The sequence below is a fragment of the Arvicanthis niloticus genome (genome assembly GCF_011762505.2).
Source record: "Arvicanthis niloticus isolate mArvNil1 chromosome Y unlocalized genomic scaffold, mArvNil1.pat.X SUPER_Y_unloc_4, whole genome shotgun sequence".
In the NCBI taxonomy this organism is placed as follows: Eukaryota; Metazoa; Chordata; class Mammalia; order Rodentia; family Muridae; genus Arvicanthis; species Arvicanthis niloticus.
In genome coordinates, this window is record NW_023045021.1 from 1,430,425 (window position 1) to 1,453,624 (window position 23,200).

General features: G+C 41.3%; 1 pseudogene; it reads left to right on the forward strand.

Moving 5' to 3' along the window:
• Positions 1-2,970: 2,970 nt before the first annotated feature.
• LOC117701297 (presenilin-associated rhomboid-like protein, mitochondrial pseudogene) lies at positions 2,971-23,200 on the forward strand (annotated as a pseudogene).

Consider the following 23,200-nt stretch of genomic DNA (forward strand, 5'->3'; position numbering starts at 1 on the left):
GAACATTCTGTACAGGTGGAATATGTCCTAGAACATCTTTTGTAGATGTGCCACATCCACAAGCCATTTCTACAGGCGGGCCTGTGGCTAGAACTCCTTTTGTATATGTATTCTGTCCCACAGTCCCTTCCTGAGTTGGGTTAGTACTTGGAGAAATTTGTACAGGTTTGGAAAATCCTAGCATATCTGATGTGTTAGTAGAAATTTTAGAGCCTCTTCTACTGATACAGAATGATCTAGATTCCCATGGGGAGGCAGGGAAGGTTGTATTGTCTCAGCACACTGTACAAGTATGGAACTTGCATGGCTCACTGGCAGTGTTTTGGTACAACCTTGGCTCTTTTGGTCCTGATGACAAGTCAGGAGGGCCCTTTTGGATGGTAGGGAATATATGAATAATTCTCTGTCAGATATGGACATTTTGAAGACCAGCTGTTTAGAAGGAGCATCTTTCATTGTCCAATTGCTGGAATGGGAACTTTCAGGATCCCTTTTCACAGAAGGAGAATATGTTATTGTCCTTTTATGTGGGAGAGCAGACTTGAGAACATGTCTTTGACCATCTCCTGTAGAGGGAGACAATTCTAGTGCTCCCCTGACAGATTGGGACGGTCTCAGAACCCCTGGTGAAGATGGTGAAGGTGCTAGATGACTTTGTGTGTGTGCAGAAGGCACAAGAGTCCCTTGGGTGGCCTTGGGTGTTCCCACCACATCTTGTGTCTGTGTGGAACTCTCAAGAACTCCTGAAAATGACAAAGGTCCTTGAGCTCCTGGTATAGATGTTGGAAGTTTTTTCTCCACGTGGGCAGGTGTGAGCGTTGTGAGGCTCACATGGGAACTTGTGATTGCATTTAGCCCCCTTTGGACTGTAATAGATGATCTAAGCCCATTTTTTAATGGTGTGGGACTTTGAAAGTCCTCCTGGATTAAAGGGGAAGTTCTGAAATCCCCTTGGTCAGCAGGGTCAGTTCTCAAGCTCACTTTACTAGAAGCAGATTTCTTAGGGCACTTTGGGGATGAGGGGGAACATTTTTGGCTGCCTTTGTGAGAGGACTTATCTCTCTGCCCTGCTTTGGCAGCTGTCAAACATGTTAAACTCTCCTGAGAAGAAGTGGTATGACTTGCTCCATTTGTGAAAAATGAGAAGTCACTGATCTTACTTTTGTTAGAAGAAGGTTTGGAGCTGTCTTTTTCTGATGGGGCCTGTTGTAGGTCCCCTTGACCAGAGGGGTCTTGCCCAACATGCTTTGGAGGAGAAGTGGAAAATTTGGAGACCTGTAGGGTAGGGGATAAACTTTTCAACCTCCTTCTGGAAGAGGAGACATGTATGATTTTTCTTTCAGGACAAGTGGAAAGTCTTTGGGATGCCTGGGCAGATGTGGAATGTCCCACAGACCCTTGAAAACCTTTAGTTATTTCCAGAACATTTTGGTGGGATAAAGAGCATCCCTGAGCATCTGGAGGAGAAGTGGAAGATCCCAGAACTCCTTGGCTAGATAGGGAAGGGTGTAGGGAACCTTGAATGTGTGGGGAAATTACCTGTTCACGTTGGCCTGCAGAAGACTCAGCAGAAGATGACCCAGGCACAGTAAAAGAATCAGCGGAAGATGACCCAGGCACAGCAGAATAGTCAGCAGAAGATGTTCCAGGCACAGCAGAATAGTCAGCAGAAGATGTTCCAGGCACAGCAGAAGAATCAGCAGAAGATGGTACAGGCACAGCAGAAGAATCAGCAGAAGATGGCCCAGGCACAGCAGAAGGGTCAGCAGAAGATGGCCCAGGCACAGCAGAAGGGTCAGCAGAAGATGACCCAGGCACAGCAGAAGAATCAGCACAAGATGTACCAGGCACAGCAGAAGAATCAGCAGAAGATGCCCCAGGCAGAGCAGAAGAGTCAGCAGAAGATGACCCAGGCACAGCAGAAGAATCAGCACAAGATGTGCCAGGCACAGCAGAAGAATCAGCACAAGATGTCCCAGGCACAGCAGAAGAGTCAGCAGAAGATGTTCTAGGCACAGCAGAAGAATCAGCACAAGATGTACCAGGCAGAGCAGAAGAATCAGCACAAGATGTTCCAGGCACAGCAGAAGAATCAGCAGAAGATGTCTCGGGCACAGCAGAAGAATCAGCACAAGATGTTCCAGGCAGAGCAGAAGAATCAGCAGAAGATTGCCCAGGCACAGCAGAAGGCACAGCAGAAGATGGCTCAGGCACAGCAGAAGTGTCAGCAGAAGATGGCCCAGCCACAGTGTGATCTTCTTTGAAGTTTGAACTGGCATCTTCAGTACTGTGTTTTGTAGATGTTGCAGGTACACTGCAACCCAACTGGTCAAAGTCCATAGGTTCTTCAAACCCAGTAGACACTGCCCGGCTTTTCTTCACCTTCCCAGGTATGGGCATAGAAGATGAGGCCACTCTTTTTCTGGTGGCAGGCTGTAAAACAGATGGTCTGGTGTCCCTAGTCAGTGGGTTACTCATGCCCTCAGGAACCCTCAGAGGCAGTGGAACTGTCAATGTCCTGTTCTCTTTAAGATCCCTCAGAGGGTCCAGGGTACTCTTATTGGCTGAAGCCTTTATAAGAGCTTTGAGTTCCTGTAGCTTTTCTGTAACCTTAGCGTCCGGTTTCTTGAATCTCTGGTCTTCATAGGGCTTTGTGCACCTGAACTTGTGCCTAGTCGGTCTAATGAGTCCCGGAGGTACAAAGTCCTTCGGGTTTCTGCTGATCAAGTGCTTCCCCCATTGGGGGACACTGAAGGGGGTCCCAGGCCGTGGAGGCTGGGAACCCTGCAAGTGCTTCCCCCCTTGGGGTAGGGTGTGAATATCCGGTTGGGGGACACTGAAGGGAGTCCCAGGCCGTGGAGGCTGGGAAAACGGAGGTCTACGGTCAGAGGGTAAAGTCCTTGCTGAGGCTCGCTGGCCTCTCTCCACACGTCTGGCCATTTTGAGTCATTAAGGAAATTGAAAGAAGAAATGGGAAAGGGTCTACTACCCCTTGAAGGGGCAGCGAATGTACTTGCCAATGGTGATTCACAGAAAGTAGCAGTTAAGCAGGATGGTTTGAGAGCGACTTTCTCTCCCGAGAAATGTGGACATGTCCAGGAGGTGAAGGGCACAGAACTAGAGTCACCGTTGTTCTCGAGAATCAAGCATAGCTCCACAGCGGCGGTCCTCGGGCCTGCACGGGCCTGTCTCGAGCTGCCTCACCTGAGAGTTCTGCTTGTAGTAGCAGGGCAATCATCCAAGCGTTCTGAATGGGGAGGGACACTGAGGACCGTCTTCCTTAGAGTCCAGAGTGCTACCTGGTCTGGTGCCCACTGTCAGGGGCCATGACAATGAATTGTTGGAGCATCATGATTGGAAAGGGCAAGGGGTGCTTAGGAGACTGTGCTCTCAAGTCCCATTTGTGCCAGGATAGAACCCTCTAACCGGAGGCCATCGATGTTGCAGTGATGTCTGTTGGAGCCTCGTATCTGGATGGGAAAGGTTGATCCAGAACCTTGCTAATCAGAGTCTGTGGGGGCTAGACAGTCATTTGCATTTGTGTTACGGAAAGAACAAGTGTGAGAATTTGAATAGAGCTTAGAATGTATGGAATGATATTACAGAGAGTATTCTGTATTTTAAAGATGATCTATTCTAGATATATTTATGACAACTCTGAGCCTTCCTGGATGCAGAAAGACATCTCTAAATGACTAAATAATGCTTACTCTGCAATATTACTATTGTGCAAATAATATGCTATTATAGGTATTGTTTGGAAAATAAGAACAAACAATAGTCTCCTTAAAGTACAGATGCAAGTTGTATTTCAAACACTTCCATCTGTGTTTGACTAAGTGCATTAGATTCAGAACACAGATGCAGTTGGACTCCTGAATGTAGCACCTATGGCCTTAAACAATTGCTTTGCCTGTCCCAGTTTACAGGTTGAGTTCCTGTAACATTTACATGTTTGGGTTACTTTTGGAAGGTCATCCAATTCTCCTGAAGACACAATAAACTAATGACTCACATTAGTGGCTCTGCCTGGGCCGATCGGTTTCATTCCAGTGACACAGCTGGAGCATAGTTGCACAGAATGATTTTTGAAACCCTTAGCCAAGTTGATTCTTTGAAAGGTCATGTTTGTATAGCAGTTGATACACTGAGAAAGTGTAAAATTGCTTATACATATGAAGATACCATTTTACTGACATGAGAAACTTGATTTGGTGGTTATACACCTTGCCAGTGTATTTGAGCAGTTTTTGATCTTGATGGATGAAGGGCATTTGTTTAGGTGCTATATTTGATTTTTTGTGAATGATTTCTGTTTCCCTTTGCCTACACAACCAATAAGCTTTGCATCATTCAGAAGCATAGGGGCACTTTCCTATCATATAATTATTTCCCTGTGCCACTAGCTTGGTGCTTTGTTCCATTCTTTCTCCTTGAAATTTCCAAATGCTTCATTACCCACTTTCTTGGTTTAACCCCAATATATCCCAATAATTTCAATTTTAAAGGCATCTGCTGCCAGGAAAATCCGTTCTTTTCTTACAGTCTGGGGTAAATTCTGTTCTTGACTAATTCTGTCTTTACAGTGCTTATCCTCATACTAGTACATATCATAACTTTTGTCTTGCTTATCTGAATTTCCTGTTGGTCTTTGACAATCTTTGAAGAGATTGAATTTACATACCAGAATATTCCTGCTAGGCATGAAGAACTTGCTGCAGGGTAAAATGGACAGGATATTATAGGTATCAATTCAGATAATAAACACCTTTTAAGAATTGATTTGGCAATTCTAATGTCAGCACAAAATGGGTTTCTCAATTTAAGTTACAGTGACTATGTTTAGTTCACATAATCTACCAAGGTAAACTGAGTAGTGGTTTATATGTCCACGAATGACTGCTTTAAACATGGTAATATTTAAAAGAAATTTCAAATTTTCACTTTGAAATTAAATGTCTGAAGATGATTACTTGATTTATGATTGGCTAAGATTTCTGTGAATTATTTTACATACTTGTGAATGTTCCCTAAATAATATCATTATTAATAATAACATTGTAAACTTGTTCAAATAAAACAACTTTTTTGCATAGTAAATTTAGAAATGAAATAACTGAATAGTATATCTTGTAGCATTTAACTCAGTAATTAATATTCAATGGACTGCTCTCTGCAAACTGACTCTGGGGATCCATTGCTGAGGAAAATACCAACACAAGTCAGCGAACATGAAGAAAGCAGGCTGTTGCCTACACAGGGCAGTTACTCTTACATTCTAGTGCTTTTGATGCAGGAAGATACTCTGGAGCCTAACAAAAGAGAAATGTAAACACTAACTCAGCCACAAAATCTTTGATATGAATCTGTTGTGCTTACAAGATATGCTAGGTTTATGTTGGTAGAGAACTTGTGGGAGTGAACAAACAGTAACTGATTTCACCTAAGGTGCACTCCTCAAGATGGAACCCATATGAAAGACTGCTCATGTGACCAAGAACCTGAGACTAGATAGCCCAGATACCTAGGGTATAGTCAAATAATAGTGGTCTACAAAAGAAGAGAAATGGAGTGATGAAATGACTCCTACTGATACTTTCCTATTCTCATAGATCAGTACCTTATTTGTCCATCACCGCTTCACTCAGAGGCCAGGGAATGCTGCAGAAAGGCAGGCAGAGTGTAAGAGCCAGACAGGGATTGAGGCCATCAGAGACCCTTAGAGTCTACTGAACAGGGCTCATATAAACTCAGAGAGACTGAAGCATCAAGAACAAGGCTTTCTCTAGTCTGAAGGAAGGAAGTCATATATATATATATATATGTCATATATACATATATGTATGTCTACACATATACATATATATACATACATATATACACACACATATATATATACATACACATACATACATATGTATACATGTATACATACATATATATGTATATATAATATATATGTATATGTATACACACACACACACACACATATATATATATATGGTTTTGTTATACACAGTATTGGGACTGGTTAGACAGGTAAGTGGTAACTCAGCTATGCCAGCTAATCTGTTTGATCCTCAAGATGTGCATCATAGAAGGAAAGACAATGTACTTCTGACTTCCATATGTATGTTATGTGCCCTTCAAAACTTAAATAATAATGTTACACAGATAGATGTCAGATGCTGTGCAAGAGGAACAACAAAACCATTAGAACTTATGGCCTGTGGCCCACCATTAGCCCAAGCGCTGTGGGTGTGCCTGAGAGAGGCAGAGCCCCGAGGACTATATTTCCTGAGGACTTCATGTGATTGTGGAGTTTCACTCTGCTTGCTACCCTCACATCACATCCATCATAATCTATGAGTTGTATGAAAATTCTAAGGGGGAGTGTCCTAGACCCTCATTGGACAATGTCATTCTCACCCAAGTGTTAGTTAGATTGAACTTCTTCAAGCATTGACGCTGGGGCAGATAAATGATTCAGCCACCACTCTTGGAAAGAACTACTATGAACAAGCATGCTTTTCTTGCAAAAGCTGACCTAGTGATCAGGTGATGATTAATTCCTTGTACCCACTTTCCCCCTCCATCTCCTGATATGATTTAATAAAAAGAAAATGGTTAACGGATAGATGTGCACCCTGAGGAATCAAAGTAGAAATGGCTGATTGGTTTTTTTTTTATATAAAAGTTTAGTTCTGTGATTCTGTGATAAATTTTTAAGATTTATGTAAGATTACCTTTTTACATAAATAATAAAGTAATTGATCCTTTATAACTGCAAATTGAAGCCTGTTACTCTTAGACAGACAGACAGACAGACAGATGCCTACTGGGCATGGCTTGAGCATGTATGAGACCACACACCTCCTCCAGTGTCACCCTGCCTCAAACAAAGAAACACCTACTCCAACAAGGCTATACCACCTAGTACTGCCTATGGGCCTTTGGGGACCAATTACATCAAAGTACCACACCTACCTAGCTACATGCATACATATATTCATGGATAAGTGATAGAGAGAGGGGGTGTGGGTGGACAGAGTGAGGGATAGACAGATGATAGATACTTACATTCATAACTACATAAATACATACATTCATACACACACACACACACATATATATATATATAATATATATATATATATGATGGATAGACAGGCAGATAGATGAGATGATAATCTAAACACTAAAGATATGGTGCCCTTTACTTCATACACACACACAGTGAGCATAGTTTACTATTCTAAATTAACACATAACAATTGGACATTCAAATGTCAAAGTCTTCTACAAAATATAAAATGTTCATTTGATGTGCATAGATTTGATTAATAACTACGTTTTCCTTTGTTTCTGGCTATTTTTAGGAATTACACCCTAAAAACTCTTTCTCATAGTTGTTCATTGCTTCAGTTATTACTGTGTACTAACTGATACTTATAATCCAATAGACAGCAATGCTACAGAAGGTATTTGTAGTGCTGGTGATATTCAGTCATACACCCTCTGTTCCAAGATATATCTGTTTTAAATATATCAGGAAGTAATGGTCTTCCAAAAGACTTTGCATACACTTTTTTTGACGTAATATCAAAGTCCGAGCCTACCTCAGGCAATGTGGAACATTCCAGGTACTGCCTTATCAGCTAGCAGCTCCTCCTCAGAGACATATCAGTTCCTTGTAGTGAATGTGGTGCTAGGTCAGGCAGCAGTCTGAGCATCCATCAGAAAACCTGGCTGGCAGTCCCACACTGGTTCTCCTTCTTAAGCATATGTTCAGCTGCTAGGTCTAGGTATGAAATGTGGGGAACACATCATTTTGGTTTCTGCCTTGAGGCAGTGAGCTTCTGTTCTGGGCTGCACTTGCTAAGCTTGGGCTCTGAAACTTACAGCCTGGGAGGTCTGGAGGTCACTTTGGGTGGATGGAAATAATATAGGTCCTAAAGATAGGGTGGGGAATGTCTGAGGACCCTGCACTAGAGGAGGACAATGTGATGTCCTCATTGGTTAGAAAGGCATATTTGAAGATGGCCTGGGGAAAATGAAATCTGAGACCCACTGGAAAATCAGAGGCAGGAGTTTGGAAGGATCTGAGGAGGCACAATTAAGTACTTAGTGAGTACACTCCCACAGGAAATCAGTTTGAAGTTCTGAGAACCCTTTGGATACTGGTGGACTGTAGTTCTATATTAGAACAGACAGCATGGAATCCTTTGGTGAGAAGAGGAATATTTCAGGTATAATTAGGGAGAGGAAATAGTCTAGAAGCCAATTCAGTAAAAGAGGGTACAAAGAGAAGTTTGGGTAAGGGGAAACATATCCAATCTCCCTGTGTGCAGAGGAGGAATTGTTTCTGCATCTCTGGGGACATGTGATAGATCCAAGATGCTCTAAAGTAGAAGGATGAGATTGGAGTTCCCCAGGATTGTGTGGAAGAGGCTCAGCCTCTCTTACTCTTTATGTCTGGAGCACTATTGAGCAGAAGTTGAAAGTTGATTGATACCTTGAGAATTATAGAACATTCTAGGCACTCACTCTTTTACCAGCTCCTAACTTGAAATCACAATCTAGAGTACATATCATCTGAATGTCCATGCTAGGCACAACTGTCTTAGAAGTCTTCTAAGAGGCTGGAATGCAGTAGCCTCATATTCAGTGTCTTCCTCAAATATATGTCCATCCACACATTCCTCTGCATGGAGGACAGATTCTCTGTGTCTATGGGACCAAAATGAAGAAAGTAGTCTGATTTACCCTTGCCTTGATACTCTTGTCCTTGGGACCTCAGACCATGGTTCTCTGAGATCTTTTAGGTCAAAACAGTGCTTCCAAGATCACTGAAATTAGAAGTTGCATGTAGGAGATGTACTGGGAAGATGGTGACTTTGTGGGGTTTCCTCGATCACACAGGCCAGGTCTGGAGCACTCTCTCTTATGAATGTCTAAATCTTCCTGTGAAGAATGGGGGAGGAGCTTGGGCAGCTTTTCATGGAAGCAGCACTGTTGTGTTCTTCCTCAAAGAGGTATTGTGCCAGGCTCATGGAAATAAGGGTGTCACAACACCCTGGTCCTAAGTAGGATTTCTGAGAAACTGTGAAAAGTGAAATGCTATACCTATTTGTCAGAGGGATAAAATTTCTGGCTATTTTCAATAAAATAAAACGGACCATTTCTCATTGAAGTAAATGTAAATACCTTGTGGAGCCAAGGAAGTTCCAGTGCTGCTTGATCAGCTTCCATTTTTTCTGTATTTATAATATTCATATATTTTTCAGCTATGTGGAAGGCCAGACTATAATTGTTGCATTATTTCAACAGGTCAGATGTTTATCTTTGGTCTATGAAGCATTTGGTCAGAGGAGACAAGTCCAAGGCCTCTTTCTTCAGAGCAGTAGTGTCTTATAATATATGTAGCAAGAAGAAGTTTTGAAGTAATCCTGGACAGTTTCAAATATGACAGGCATACAAAGTCAATATAACATGAAACATTGACAAGAGAGATGGTAGGTCTGAATCCCTGTTGGGCAAAGAGGGATATTTCAGACCGATGTTGACATTGGGGTAAGATTTTGTTGCTCCCTAGACACAGGGGTGTAAGACTAAATCTTTTTGAGTAGAAGTGGAATGTCTGAGGCTCCTGTAGGTAGGATGAGAGATAATGAAGGCCATCTATGAAAGGATGACATTTACAGACATCTTGGAGAGACAGGGATGTATACAGATGTGTCCCCAAAAATTCTACCAGAGAACTACTACATCTGATAAACAACTTCAGCAAAGTGGCTGGTTTTAAAATTAACTGAAACAAATTAGTAGCCTTCCTCTACTCAAAGGATAAAAAGGCTGAGAAAGAAATTAAGGAATCAACAGCCTTAACAATAGTCACAAATAATACAAAGTATCTTGGTGTAACTTTAACCAAGCAAGTGAAAGGTCTGTATGACAAGAAGTTCAAGTCACTAAAGAAAGAAGTCAAAGAAGACCTCAGAAGATGGAAAGATATCCCATGATCATGGATTGGTAGCAATAACATAGTAAAAATGGCCATCTGACCAAAACAATCTACAGAGTCAATACAATCCCCATCAAAATTCCAACTCAATTCTTCACAGCAATAGAAAGCAATTCTCAATTTCAACTTGAATAACAAAATACCCTGGACAGAAAAAGACCATCCTCAACAAGAAAAGAAAAGAGAGCATTTAATTGGCCTCCTTACACTTTCAGAGGTTAGTTCATTATCAGCATGGCAGGGGCATGGTGACCTGCAGGCAAACGTGGCTAGAACAGTAGTTGTACATACTGATCCACAGACAGAAAGAGAGACTGGGTCTGGCATTGGCTTTTGAAACCTGAAAACTCAACCTGGATTCAATACCACATATCCTCCAACAAGGCCATATCTAATCCAATAAGGTCACACCTTCTAATTTTTCTCAAATAGTTTCACTCACTAATGAATAAGCATAGAAAATGTGAGTCAGTCTTATTCAAAGCATCACTCCCTGCAAAACATCAAAGATACTAGAGCTCTACACATGCCCATGCATATATTCCTCAGATCCTCTACACTATAGCTAAGAGAGCTTTATGAAAGTCTTCACCTTTACCTCTCCTTGAGAGACACTCGTTTTTCTGCAAAGAGGCTTTTATGGGAGCTTTGTTTTTCAGAATATTATGTCATCCTTCTCCTCATTTTACATTGTATGCACATGTAACATAATCACAGCTTGGTCAGTTATGTATATAGATAAAAGTCTACTTAATAATGAGTGTGTGTTTCCATGTGTGTGTGTTTCTCTGTGTGTGTGTGTGTTTGTGCGTGTGCATGTGTGTGCCTGTGTGTGTGCATGTGTGTGCATGTGAGTGTGTGTTTGCGTGTGTGTGTGCGTGTGTGTGTGTGTGTGTGTGTGTGTGTGTGTGTGTGTGTGTGTCTGTGTGTGTCCTTTATTCAAAGAGCCCTAGGTTGGGACACTGGAAAAATACATGGATAGATTCTTCAGCAGCTAAGAGCTCTTTGTTCCTCCAGTGTTCCTGAGATCAGTTACCAGCACCCATGTCATGAAGCTCACAACTGCCTGCAACTCCAGCTACAGAGGATCCAATGACTCTGGGTTTGACACATCCACAACCTTCCTCTCCCGTAATTGAAAGTAAAAATCTAAACACAAAACAACCAACTGGGATAACTTAGTACTTGTCCTTTTATATTTTTAGGGAAAATTTTTCTGTTTACAAAAATTATAGCATTTAATGGTGAGAAAGGTCATCTATTAAAGATGGTATCAGGTGACATCAGGTGACCCTTTTGAAAATTGCAGAACTACAAGTCAGCTAGTGAGTTGTTCCATAAACAGGAGAATTCAGGCAACTCATGGAGGTCCATGGATCCATGGATTCAGGGTGCCAGGGAAATCAGTACACGCAGGGTCCTGCATGACAACAGGAAATGCTTTTGAGACATTCCAGGCTCTAGTTATTACCACTGGGTATCTCTAAATGAGTGGATGTACCCTCACAGATGTAAAATCCTGCATGCTCTTCATGGTACATGGTAGGTTGTCAACAAAGTCCACCCTGGCCCAACTTTCCCCTTCCTACCATAGAAAGGATGAGAGTTGCTGAAATCAAACACTATGGCCATCAGAGAGACCACCTGGAAGTATCTCAGTAAGAACAGCACACACTCATACTTGCATTGAGATTGAAGCTTTACAGCCATTAACGTGATGCAGGGAGATGTGGATGGGAGATTTAATGAGGAAAAAGACCATCAGACAGTTTTTATCCATATTAGCAAATGTCTCCTTCATATGTACTTCAATATTAGAAAAGTAGATTCCCACTGTGTGTTCATACACACAGGAAATAGAAAGAGAAATCATGGTCCTCTTGGCTTTTATAACCAATCCATTTCCTGCTCTGGGATGCCCTCTGCTCCATTGCACAGGGGTTGCTGACTCAGTAGGAACAAACATACTATACTATGACTTTGGCACTTTTCACTGATATAGGAGACTAGGAGGTAGTCTTTGAAGAAGGATGTGAAATAGAACCTCATTCCTTCCCTGTAATTGAGTTTGTGTGATTTCCCATTAGTGTGCCTCATCCTAAAATAGGTAAGTTAAGAATAATGGTACTATTTGTTCCTGAAATTGTTTTACAGAATAATGTCAAACATAGTTACTGAGATGTGCCCATCTGTCAACAAAAACCATAATTTAAGATCCAGATTCTACCTTTTCTCCTCAGAAATTGTCCCAGAGGTTCTGGTAGTCATGTCATCTTGGACTACTTCAATATTAGAAGCCATTAGATCATCACTGACCTTGTACATCTTTTCTGGGACACATATGCTTAGGACTTTGTCCTCTACATTGACACACATTCCCACATCAGAGTTAGTTGTGAAAGTCTCACATTTTAATATTACTATTCTTTATTTGATTGTCAAGACAGGGAGTCACTGTGTAGCCTTAGTTGTCCTAGAATTCACTCTGCAAATGTGGCAGGCCTCAAATACAGAGATCCACATGACCCTCTTCCTCTTGAATGCTGAGACTAGAGCTGTACAGCATTCACCACAATCTTGCTTCACAATATATTTCTCAGTAGTATGATCCTGGATTTCTTCAAGGAAGGTACATGCCTGCTTCCAGGGATGCACAAGTTTCCTTCTTTTACATTTTCTCTTTCCCTGGGGTATATAACTGGTGTGATTCAGTCACCACAGATTCTGTACAAACTCTAGAAGTACTCTAAGTTATGGTCTGAGGCATAATGTGAACTACACCTTAAACAAGGAAGTATGATACGGAAAACAAACTTAGATTTCTAGCATCATAATTATATATTAGCATGTATTGTGGTTTAGTGAAAGTGTGACTTGCTTAGATCTACAAAAGCAGACCCCTTCTGGTCATGGCTGGAATATATATTACAGGGAATATATATTACAGAAAACATTCAACAGTAAGTATGAACAATATTAATTCTCATACTATGTGAGGAAGCAGGCAGTCCTACTTGTGGCTTTGATAGTTTTATGTGTGAATGTGACTTAGTCCAGGAAAGATGAGCTAGGTTTGTTTTATAGGCTGTGGAACTATTTCTAGAAGACATAAGCATTTCAGTCAGCAGGGTGAATGAAAGCCAGATGTATTCAATAGTGTGAACAGAAGCATCCAGCACACACAGGGCACAGACACCATGGAGACTATACCCTGTGTGGAGTTGTGTAGGATGACTTTAGAAACTGTGAGAAACAGATTCTTTTCATGTCAGCCTTCTCCTCATGGCATCTTCTCTACACTATATAATAGTAATATTTCTTTAAATACCAGAAGTAGGATAATATTTCAATTCCTCTTTTAATGATTTGTTTGTTTCCTATAGTTGAATACACTGTCACTGTCTTCAAACACATCTGAAGAGGACATCAGATCACATCACAGATGGTTGTGAGCCACTGTGTGATTGCTGGGAATGGAACTGTGTCCATCTGGAAGAGCAGTCAGTGCTCTGAAGGGCTGAGCCATCTCTCCAGCCCTTATTCCTATTCTTAAATATTATATTAGGAGGGACATTCATATATAAAAGTTGAAAATGTCTTTCATGACATTACAGTGATTTACTAGCCTATGCAAGTGACTAGGTTCAATACCCAGAAAAACACACATCCACATCCACATGCATACACACAGACACAAACACACACACACACACACACACACACACACACACACACACACACACACACACCAAACATGCAACATGCATACAGGCACACACAGTTCTTATTCATCAAAACAGTTTCAGTCCTTACATGTATTTTCCATTGTTGTCTGAACCAAACAATCTTGGTTGGGAAGGTGAAAACATAAACATAAACAAATGTCAAGACAAGCAGGAGTTGTGTCCCCTGCAGTGCAGGGAATTTTCCTCATATAAAGGAAGTCAATGATTCCACATTAGACAGGAATTTCAGAAATAGTCACCATGAAGCAACATCACTGAGTCTATTAAGTAGTAAGACAAAGAGTCATGTAGAAAAAGGACACAAGACACTATGCAAGTAAGCACAAGAATTGGGTGGGCATATGCTTTTCAAGAGGATGTGCCCCGTAGGTGGCATTGAGATGCTTATACTTATGAGCCTGTGGAATTTGGAGTCATATGTCTCAATGCATATAATATCAAACAAGGTTAAAAGCAAAGATTAAAATGTACCTGGGGATTTAAAATGAAGTGAAACAGCATGAGCTGGCTTTTAGGATAGCCTTTCTGTGAAGGAACATGTAAGGGGCTTTTCAGTGTGTGGTTTGCAGATGTAGGAAGGAGAAGGGGGTGCTAATATAGTAAACCTGAAGACTATAAACAGTCTGGCCCAAATAAGATTTGTTGTTTATTACTTAAAATGTCCTTGGGAAACTGTGCTTCATTATCTATGCAGACTACTTTGATTTAACCAGCTGTGTTTCTAGACTCAGCAAGAAAGGCTCTCTAGATCTAAGGGTTAGGCGATACCTTCTTATCTTGATTGGCTTCACTGTTACCTGACTTTTCCTTGGCTTCTTTCCTCCTACAGAAATATCCAACTGCAGAAGAGGGATGTCCTTTAGTCAGGAAAGCTAGGTAATATGGTGGTTTATTAATAACATGTGTAACCTATCTACCCACAGACGGTGTATCCAGTCACTTTAAAGCTACTTATGGAAATGCACTCCTTCCATTAGTCCTTCCATTCCTTATTGTTTCCTCATTCTCTTGGGTGCCTGTGAAGACCATGGAATGAAGACTTCCCAACCTGCTTCTTCTGCATTATCTCCAATGCAGTCCTTTGAATTGGCAGCAAGCTCCTATTTACCAGTTAGACCAGCAGTGGCTCCACAGGAGGGAGAAGTTGATGGTCCCTATAGAATCCCATTCAGCCCCATATCTTCCAGAGCAGAAAATGTTAACACTGAAGCACTTGGGGTCAGACCTGAGCTAACAGTCTCATTGAGCCCAAGACCCCAGAAGCAATGAACAAGAGACCTACAACACCCCCATCCCAATACTGTCTTCATGCAACCAGCAATGACAGGAGAAGGCAAATGTGCACAGGCCTAGCATATGCAATGCAAACATGAGATCATGTTCTAAATAGATGATATAGTCCTAAACCAAGCCATCCAGAACATAGGACCACCAAATTCTGGTCACAGAACATTTACCTGGGTTTTGTTTTCTAAACCAGTGTTGTCTACCTAGTTTCTCTATGTACAAGCCAGGTCTGAATAAGTGCATCAGAATGAATGTCACAATTAGGTCTGCAGAAATAAAACATATTTTACCTGAGGCTACCTCAAGATTCATTTTATCTCCCCACTTTGTTTTATCTCCCCCCCTTTGTGTTATGACTCATAGCATTTAGATTTACTCTAGGTCTCTGGGCTATCCAGTCTCTGGTCTTGATCACCAAAGCAGTGTCAGGTGTAGGTCCCCTGTAGTGGGTTGGGCCTTAAGTCAATTCAGATGTTGGTTGTTTACTCCCACAGGATTATGCCACAGATGATCTAGCATATTTTGCATTTGGGACCACCATGTAGATCCAGATATTTGTGGCTGGACTGATGTTTGCCTTTCTCTTTTGGTGGCTTGCAGAGTACTTTGCTGTACCAAAGACACCAGAATGTAGGGGTGAAAGATCTGTGTGGGTAGACACCAGCTCTACACCTCTCCATGTTCAATGAGATGTGTGTGTGTGTGTGTGTGTGTGTGTGTGTGTGTGTGTGTGTGTGTGTGTGTTTCTTTAAGAATTGAAGGTTCCTCTCAGTTTGCAGAGAGCAAACTATGGTCTCAGCAATTCCTGGGGTGCTATGTGATGCTCTCAACTGGATTTTATGATCCCTGCATGGGGACCCAAGAGGGCCAATTTAGACTCCAACTTTCTCCTTATTTGGATACTACACTTGCATGGACTTCATATATTTTACAATGTTTCTACTGCAGTAATCTCCTTACCACCTCCCAACTACCCATTAGTGTTGTTTCTACCACATTCTCTTCATCAATGTCATCACCCCTCTCCCAATGCATGTAATCCTCCTATTCATGCACCCTCCCCATTCATCCACATTATCTACTCTATTCTCTCCTCCCAGAGAGATTTTTGTGTCCACTTTGTACTTCTTCTATACAGAACCTCTCTGGGTCGATGAACTGTAGCTTGGTTATTATTATTTATTTAACTGATGATAACCACATGTAAGCAAATATATCCCATATTTTTCTTTCTGCATCTGAGTTACCTCACTCAAGAAGAGTGTACTCTTCCATCCAGCTGCATGCAAATTTCATGATTTTTTTTTACTTTTAGCATCTGAGTAATACTCTTTCAGAGACCATTATGACATTCTTGTTCTGTTCCAAAACTTGTTGGAGCAGAGTGTATCAGTGGGAACAACACTTGGCCTTGTAATTTTCATAATAATAACGTTTGCCTATCTTAAGTCCAAGTTACTTTTCCAAAGTAGCTGGCCTGCCTGTCCTTTGAGGCCAGACACTGCAGTCTCTGACTTTTAGCACCTCATGATAAAACATGGGGGGATTAAGTAAAGGACTAATTGTCAGGGTTTTTTTCTTCTTTCCCAGAAGACTTGCCTCTAGCTTGTCAGGCAGGAGAGAGGTTTAGAGCAAGAGACTTGTGTTGAACCAGAAGAGAGTCACTCACAAAAGGAAAACCTTTAACACAAACAAATATACGTGAATACATAAATTCATACACAAATTCATGTATACACATCGATACATCTTCATTCATTCCTGCTGAACACAGTTGCATACTTATATCATAATTACATACTTTTACACACACACACACACACACACACACACACACACACATCCATACTTACATATGCATACAGGTCAAAAGTCCAAGTATGAGTGCAGAGAGAATTCACACACTCTGTTTGAAAGATGAGCTAACATCTTCATTTCATAGAGAATGAAAACCCTTTTATTGCTAAATGAATTAAACCAAGTCTGTAAGAAAGAGATAAGCTTTGTCCTCTTTAGTAAGACCAAGCCTGCCTTGCTGTTAAGAAAAGACGTGTTCTGTCTCATGGCAAGGAGATGCCTGCCTGCTCCTTTTGCTCTCTCTGCAGCCTCTTCTTTGTCCCTCTTTCTGTCTGCATTCTGGGTATTACTCTCTTAATTCCCAACTTCCCTCTCAATTTGTAAGTAACTCCACTCTGCTGTCTTTCTCCTTCCTCCTCCTAATTTTGCTGTCTCCTCCTGCTCTGATGTAACAATGCCATACAAGGTAATGGTCCTAGTTTTTGGTAACTTTTCTACGGCATACATCACATGGTTTTTACACGCATCCATTTTTCTTTTTCACAAAAGTTTGCTAAAATTTCAAACACAAATTCACTTCATAAATTGAATAAGAAGTTTGCGTCAGTGATGTTTGCATATGTATCCAATAAGCCTAGACATTCATTATCTGTCACTAGCTCTACAGGCTGGTGCAGAGTTAAAGAGCATAACTGAGTTATCATTGAAGTTTTGATACATAAACACAGCTATTATTATACCCTCAGTCCTTGCACCTACAATAAGTCTTTGCTTCTATTTTATAAACTTTAGTCAATTGGTTTACAACTTGTTGGAATTTGTTTGAAATTATAAATAACTGCTATCTATCTCTGAATCAACTACATTTTGACAGGTGGAGACAGACAGAGTTCTTATTGCAGTTTCAATAACAGAAAGGATTTTAATATCCTATTATATTAAAATTATATTATATAATATATTATATATTATAAAGTCACTATTATAAAGTCAAATGGACTGCTCCACATTATCTGAATATATTATACTATAGCTTTCAGGTTTGTATTGTGTGGGACCTTTGACTATGTGAATAGCTGGGTCTCATTCTTGTGCCTACTCTTGGGCTCTTTTCTTCTGTTGTCTTGTTCACGTTCTATGTGATAGTTTTGTTTTATCTTATTCTATGTTATTTTCTTATTTTTTTCATTTAATCTCTTAGAAGCCTGTGCTTTTGTAATGAGAGACAGAAACACAGGTCATCCAGATGAAAGGGGATGTGGACTGGATCTGGGAGGAGTACAGGGAGTAGAAGCTATCATTATCATATTTTAGGAGAAAACCATGAATTTGTCACAAATAAAAGTGGAAACTTTAAGGAAAACCCCCAGAGTGAAACATAATGCAAAAGGATCATGAACACAGAGATATACTAACACACATCTTCTTAGCACTGGGTCGTTTGAGTATCAGCAGTTATTCACCACTGCCTAAGCACTCCGTCCCCATTGGCAATGGACTGCTACTGCTTATCCCTTCCCCACACTTGACCTTGGGTCCCCTCTCTCCTTCCCTCTCCTTTTGCTCTGTCTTCACTTTTATTACTTGCTCTCACTCTCTCTTGCTACCTCCTCTTCTGCCAGTACTTCCTGTCTTTTTGAAATTATAGCCTTATTTTGATTGCATTTTTGAAGTATTCCTATAGTCGGTGAAGTAGAGCAATGTCCATAATCTTAGAAACAGTCTTATATACTCTGCCAATTTATAGAACTCAATGAAAATGAAGGCACATAAAACCCAAACATATGGAACACAGAGAAAGCAGTATTAAGAGGAAAAGTCATAGCACTAAAGTGCCTTCATAAAGAAATTGGAGAGATCCCACATGAGCAACTTAAAAGCAGACCTGAAAGCTCTACAACAAAAAGAAGCAAACATCCAGGAGGAGTAGACTGAAGGAAATGATCAAACTCAGGGCGGAAATCAACCAGTTAGAAAGAGAGAAAAATACAAAGGTTCATTAAGACCAACAGCTTGTTCTTGAAAAAAATCAACAAGATAGAGCCTTAGCCACATTAACTAAAGGGCACAGAGACAATATCCAAATTAACAAAATGACAAATGAAACGGGAGACAGGACAACAGAAAACCAGGAAATTCATAAAAATCATCAGGACCTACTACAAAACCTATACTCTACAAAAGTGGAAAATCTGGATGAAATGGGTGACTTTCTAGACAGATATCACATACCAAAGTTAAATCAATATCAGATAAACTATCTAAGCAGTTCCATAAACCCTAAGTAAATAGGTATAATCATCAACCGCCCCCCCACACACACCCAGAGTCAAATGGTTTTAATGAAGAATTCTACCAGACCTTCAAAGAAGAGCTAATCCCAATACAGAATATCCTGAGGTAACTCAGACCCAAAAGGACATGCATAGTATGTGCTCACTGTTAAGTGTATATTACCCAAAAAGTACTGAATACCTAGGATACAGCCTACAGACCATAGTAACATGCAGAAAGGCCAAGTGAAGAGCCTTTGATGCCACTTAGAAGTGGGAAGAATATAATCATGGGAGGCAGAGGGAGGGAGGAATCTGCTCGGGATTGAGGAGGTAGAAGGGAAAAGAGGAACAGGATGAGATATGGGTGGGGAGTGGGGACAGGAGAGAAGCCCAGAGGGCCAGGAGTATGACTGGAAATATGCAGCCTCTGGGAGTGAAAAGTAGGGGGTCCTTCTAGATAGTACCTGTGGCCCTGGAGGGAAGAGACTCTCTGGACTCATTGGAGGTGACCTTAGTCAAAATGCCCAACACTGGGGAGAGGGAACTCAAAGATTCCACCTCCTGTAGATAGACCGGATTACTAACCCACAGTCAGAATTTCTGACTCATATTTGTTCCTGTCTGGATGAACAGCAGAGACAAAAATGGAGAAGAGATTGAAGGAAAGGGGTCTCATTGTCCAGACCAACTTGGTATCCATCTTATGGGGTACCCAAGGCCTGACACTATTACTGATGCTATGGTGTGCTGACACATGGGAGCCTAGCATGACTGTCCTCTGAGAGTCTTTACCAGAAGCTGACTGAGACAGAGGCAGATACATACACCCAACAATTGACCTGAAGTCATTGAGGACCCCTATGGTTGAATTGGTTGAATTAGGAAAAGGACTGAAGAAGATGAAAGGGAGAGTGAACGCATAGGAAGACCAGCAGACTCAAACAACATAGACCCCAGGGAGCTCCCAGAGACTGAGACACCAACCAGGCAGCATACAGGGCCAATCCAAGGCACCTCACAGGTATATTGCAGAGATCTGCCTGGTCTGGCCTCAGGGGAGAAGATGTACCTAACCTTCAAGAGACTTGAGGCCCTAGGTAAGGAGGAGGCAGGAGGGGAGCACATTCTCAGAGGCAAGAGGGAGAAGGAATGGGATGAGGAACTATGAGACGAGGACCGAGGGAAAACAATGATTGGAATGTAAACAAAGAAAATAACTTAAAAATAAAGTAAATATAAAAAGAAAGAAGAGAAATGACTGAATGTAGACAGCAACATTGGAGAACAAGGAACCTTCAATGTTGGGTTGGATGTATCTGATCATGCTCAATGCAGGGGCTGCACATTCCATAAACAGAACAGTAGGGCATTTGTGGCTATGACAGCTGTCAAATAAAATATGTTAAATATTAAAATATAATTTGGAGGTACACAGTTATCAAATAAAGTATATATCATGACACAGGAAAAAAACCCACTCTCTATCACGTGTTGCTACATTAATATTTCACAGAAAAAACAGCAAGGAAAACCAAAATTGGAGAACTGGAGAAGGTGAAATCTATAAAATATAAAAGTTTCCATTGGTTAAAAAATGAGAAGATTTCAGTCCATGACTAGGGGAAAATTTTGAACAGTTCATATCCAGTAGCAACTTTTCTGGAACTTGCCAAAAGCTTCCAAAGTCAAGCAGTAAACAGAAATTGAAAAATGTGAAAGGTTGCACATGGGCTGTTGTGTGAACTGGGACATTGAGTAAGATTGCTCATTTTATAAGGGATTTGTTAGCAACACTAACAAGTCAGGTATGCAGACAGCAGCATGGCTGGGGCTTCTGAGGAGAACCAGGGTCACTTGGTAGAGTGGGTACCTCAAAAATCGACAACTTAAAATTTCTGGTTAATCCAAAGCCCATAGGTTTTCCACAATTAAAACCCCATCACCACTAAGCTGAGGTAGGAGGATCATTTAGAGTTCTAAGCCAGGCTAGGACACCATGATACTGTCTCAAAACAAAGCAAACCTGGAAGTTTAAAAAAAAAAAACAAAGGAACAAAACCCAACACCACCAAAAATTAGTAAAGAAAGGAAAAGAAAGTATTCTAGCCAACTGCATATGTAAATAATCATCTGAGACATCTATACAGGACCATCATAGACTATTGTTTAGAATTTTCCACCTAATGTCCCACCTCTCATACCGGTTTCACTAGGGGAATACTGGGACCACAGTGTACACACTCTGTTCTCTCCTATCTCCCCCTCCTCACTTCCCCTCCCCGGAAATGGCACCTGTGCATCATGGTACAGAGCAGCACCCTCTGAGAGGCAGACTGCCCTATGTCCCTCTCTTTCTGGAGGGGACTCACTAGCCACAAATCCCAAGGTGGAAGTGAGCCAACTCGGGTCTGGGATCCCTGCACCTGTCTTCCCACCCTCAGGGACATTGAAGTTTTCATCTCTGGGAACCCATAATCTTGGTAAGAGAGAATGCTTCTCTCACTGCATCAAATAGGTCTCCATTGAAGAAGGTCTCCAAAAGACCCCAGGTTACTATGACAACCATAAGGCTCCTCTCTCTGCTCAGTACCTAGGAATGCTCCACCCACCCCTCGCTTTCTTTTTCTTAAAGCAGAACTCATTCACCCTTGTTATCTATCTATGACCTAAGAAAGCACATCCTCTAGGCAACTGCCACCAGCATGAAAGCAGAGCTTTGGTCAAGCTGTGACCAAAACCTATTCCTGGAGGCTTGAGCACGCTGTACTGCCCAGGCTATGGAAGTCTCCGTGGAAATGTCATCAGGGTTCTAGAGGAACACTGTTGTCATGGTCATCGATGAGCTTTTTTTATCATAGTCTCCGGTTTATGGAGGTCTCCATGGAAATGGTCCAGGCTGTGACACCCTATGTTAAAAAAAAGTCCCTGACAAGAAAAATGTAGAAGTATGGAGATACCGGGAATCGAACCCAGGACCCTATGCATGCAAAGGAAGTGCTCTACCACTGAGCTACAGCCCCACACATGGACACCACTCATCAAAGCCTATATCAAGCCACAGTCCCAGAAGCTGCCTTCCTTTAGCTTCAAGGGATCTGCATCATTTCTTTCGGAATCATTCATGGTTTCTTGTTTACTACTTTTATGGGATTTTTACCTTATTGCTTATATACAACAATCTCTATTCAATGAAACAAAATAATATGAATAGTAACAAATTTTATCTTCTTTCAAACATGGCACACCCACAATAACTTGACTATCATGACAAAGTAATTACAATGTCTTTCTGCAGGGTTAGTAACATCACACCATTTTGAAGCAGGGGTTCTGAAGATGGCATTGCGTTGATGGGTACAGAGAGGCCACCTGGGGCTACATTTAGCCTTATGTCCCTCCCTTCAGGGGAGCCTACCAGGAGCCCTCTGAGTCCTGGGCCACATGGCTGCTCAAATGTAGGTTTGAACTACTTCTTCAGCAAAAACATACATTTAGAAAGGTACAGAAGAAGGTTGTACCTTGAAGATCAGACACAGCGTTACAGAGACAATCACACAGAATTGTCTAGATCCCGCCCCTTGAGGAAACAGTTTTCATCCTTCCCCTTAGATTATGTGATCTCCTGTGAAGCCCCTTTTCTTCACTTCTGGGCACGCAGGCTCTGCATTGGGATCAGCTGCTATTTGACAGTTTCAATCACTGATTTCCAGAGTGCAGAGGTACGTTGATGACATGAAAGCTATCTGGTTGGATGGCATCTGGCCACCACAGGAAGTAGATCTCAGAACCGAGATTAACAAATGGTGCAATAGCTAGGTGATATGCAGAGGACCTTCACAGCCATCATAACCACAAACGCCCTCCTAGTCTGTTTTATGGAGGGTGCAGTCCCTGCATTCACCATAATCAGATACTTTACATCCAACCCAACCTCGAAGGTTCCTTGTTCTCCAATGTTGCTGTCTATGTTCAGTCATTTTTTTCTTCTTTCTTTTAAAATTTATTTTATTTCTAACTTTTTTGTTTATTTACATTCCAAACATTGTCTGCCCTCGGTCATTGTCTCATAG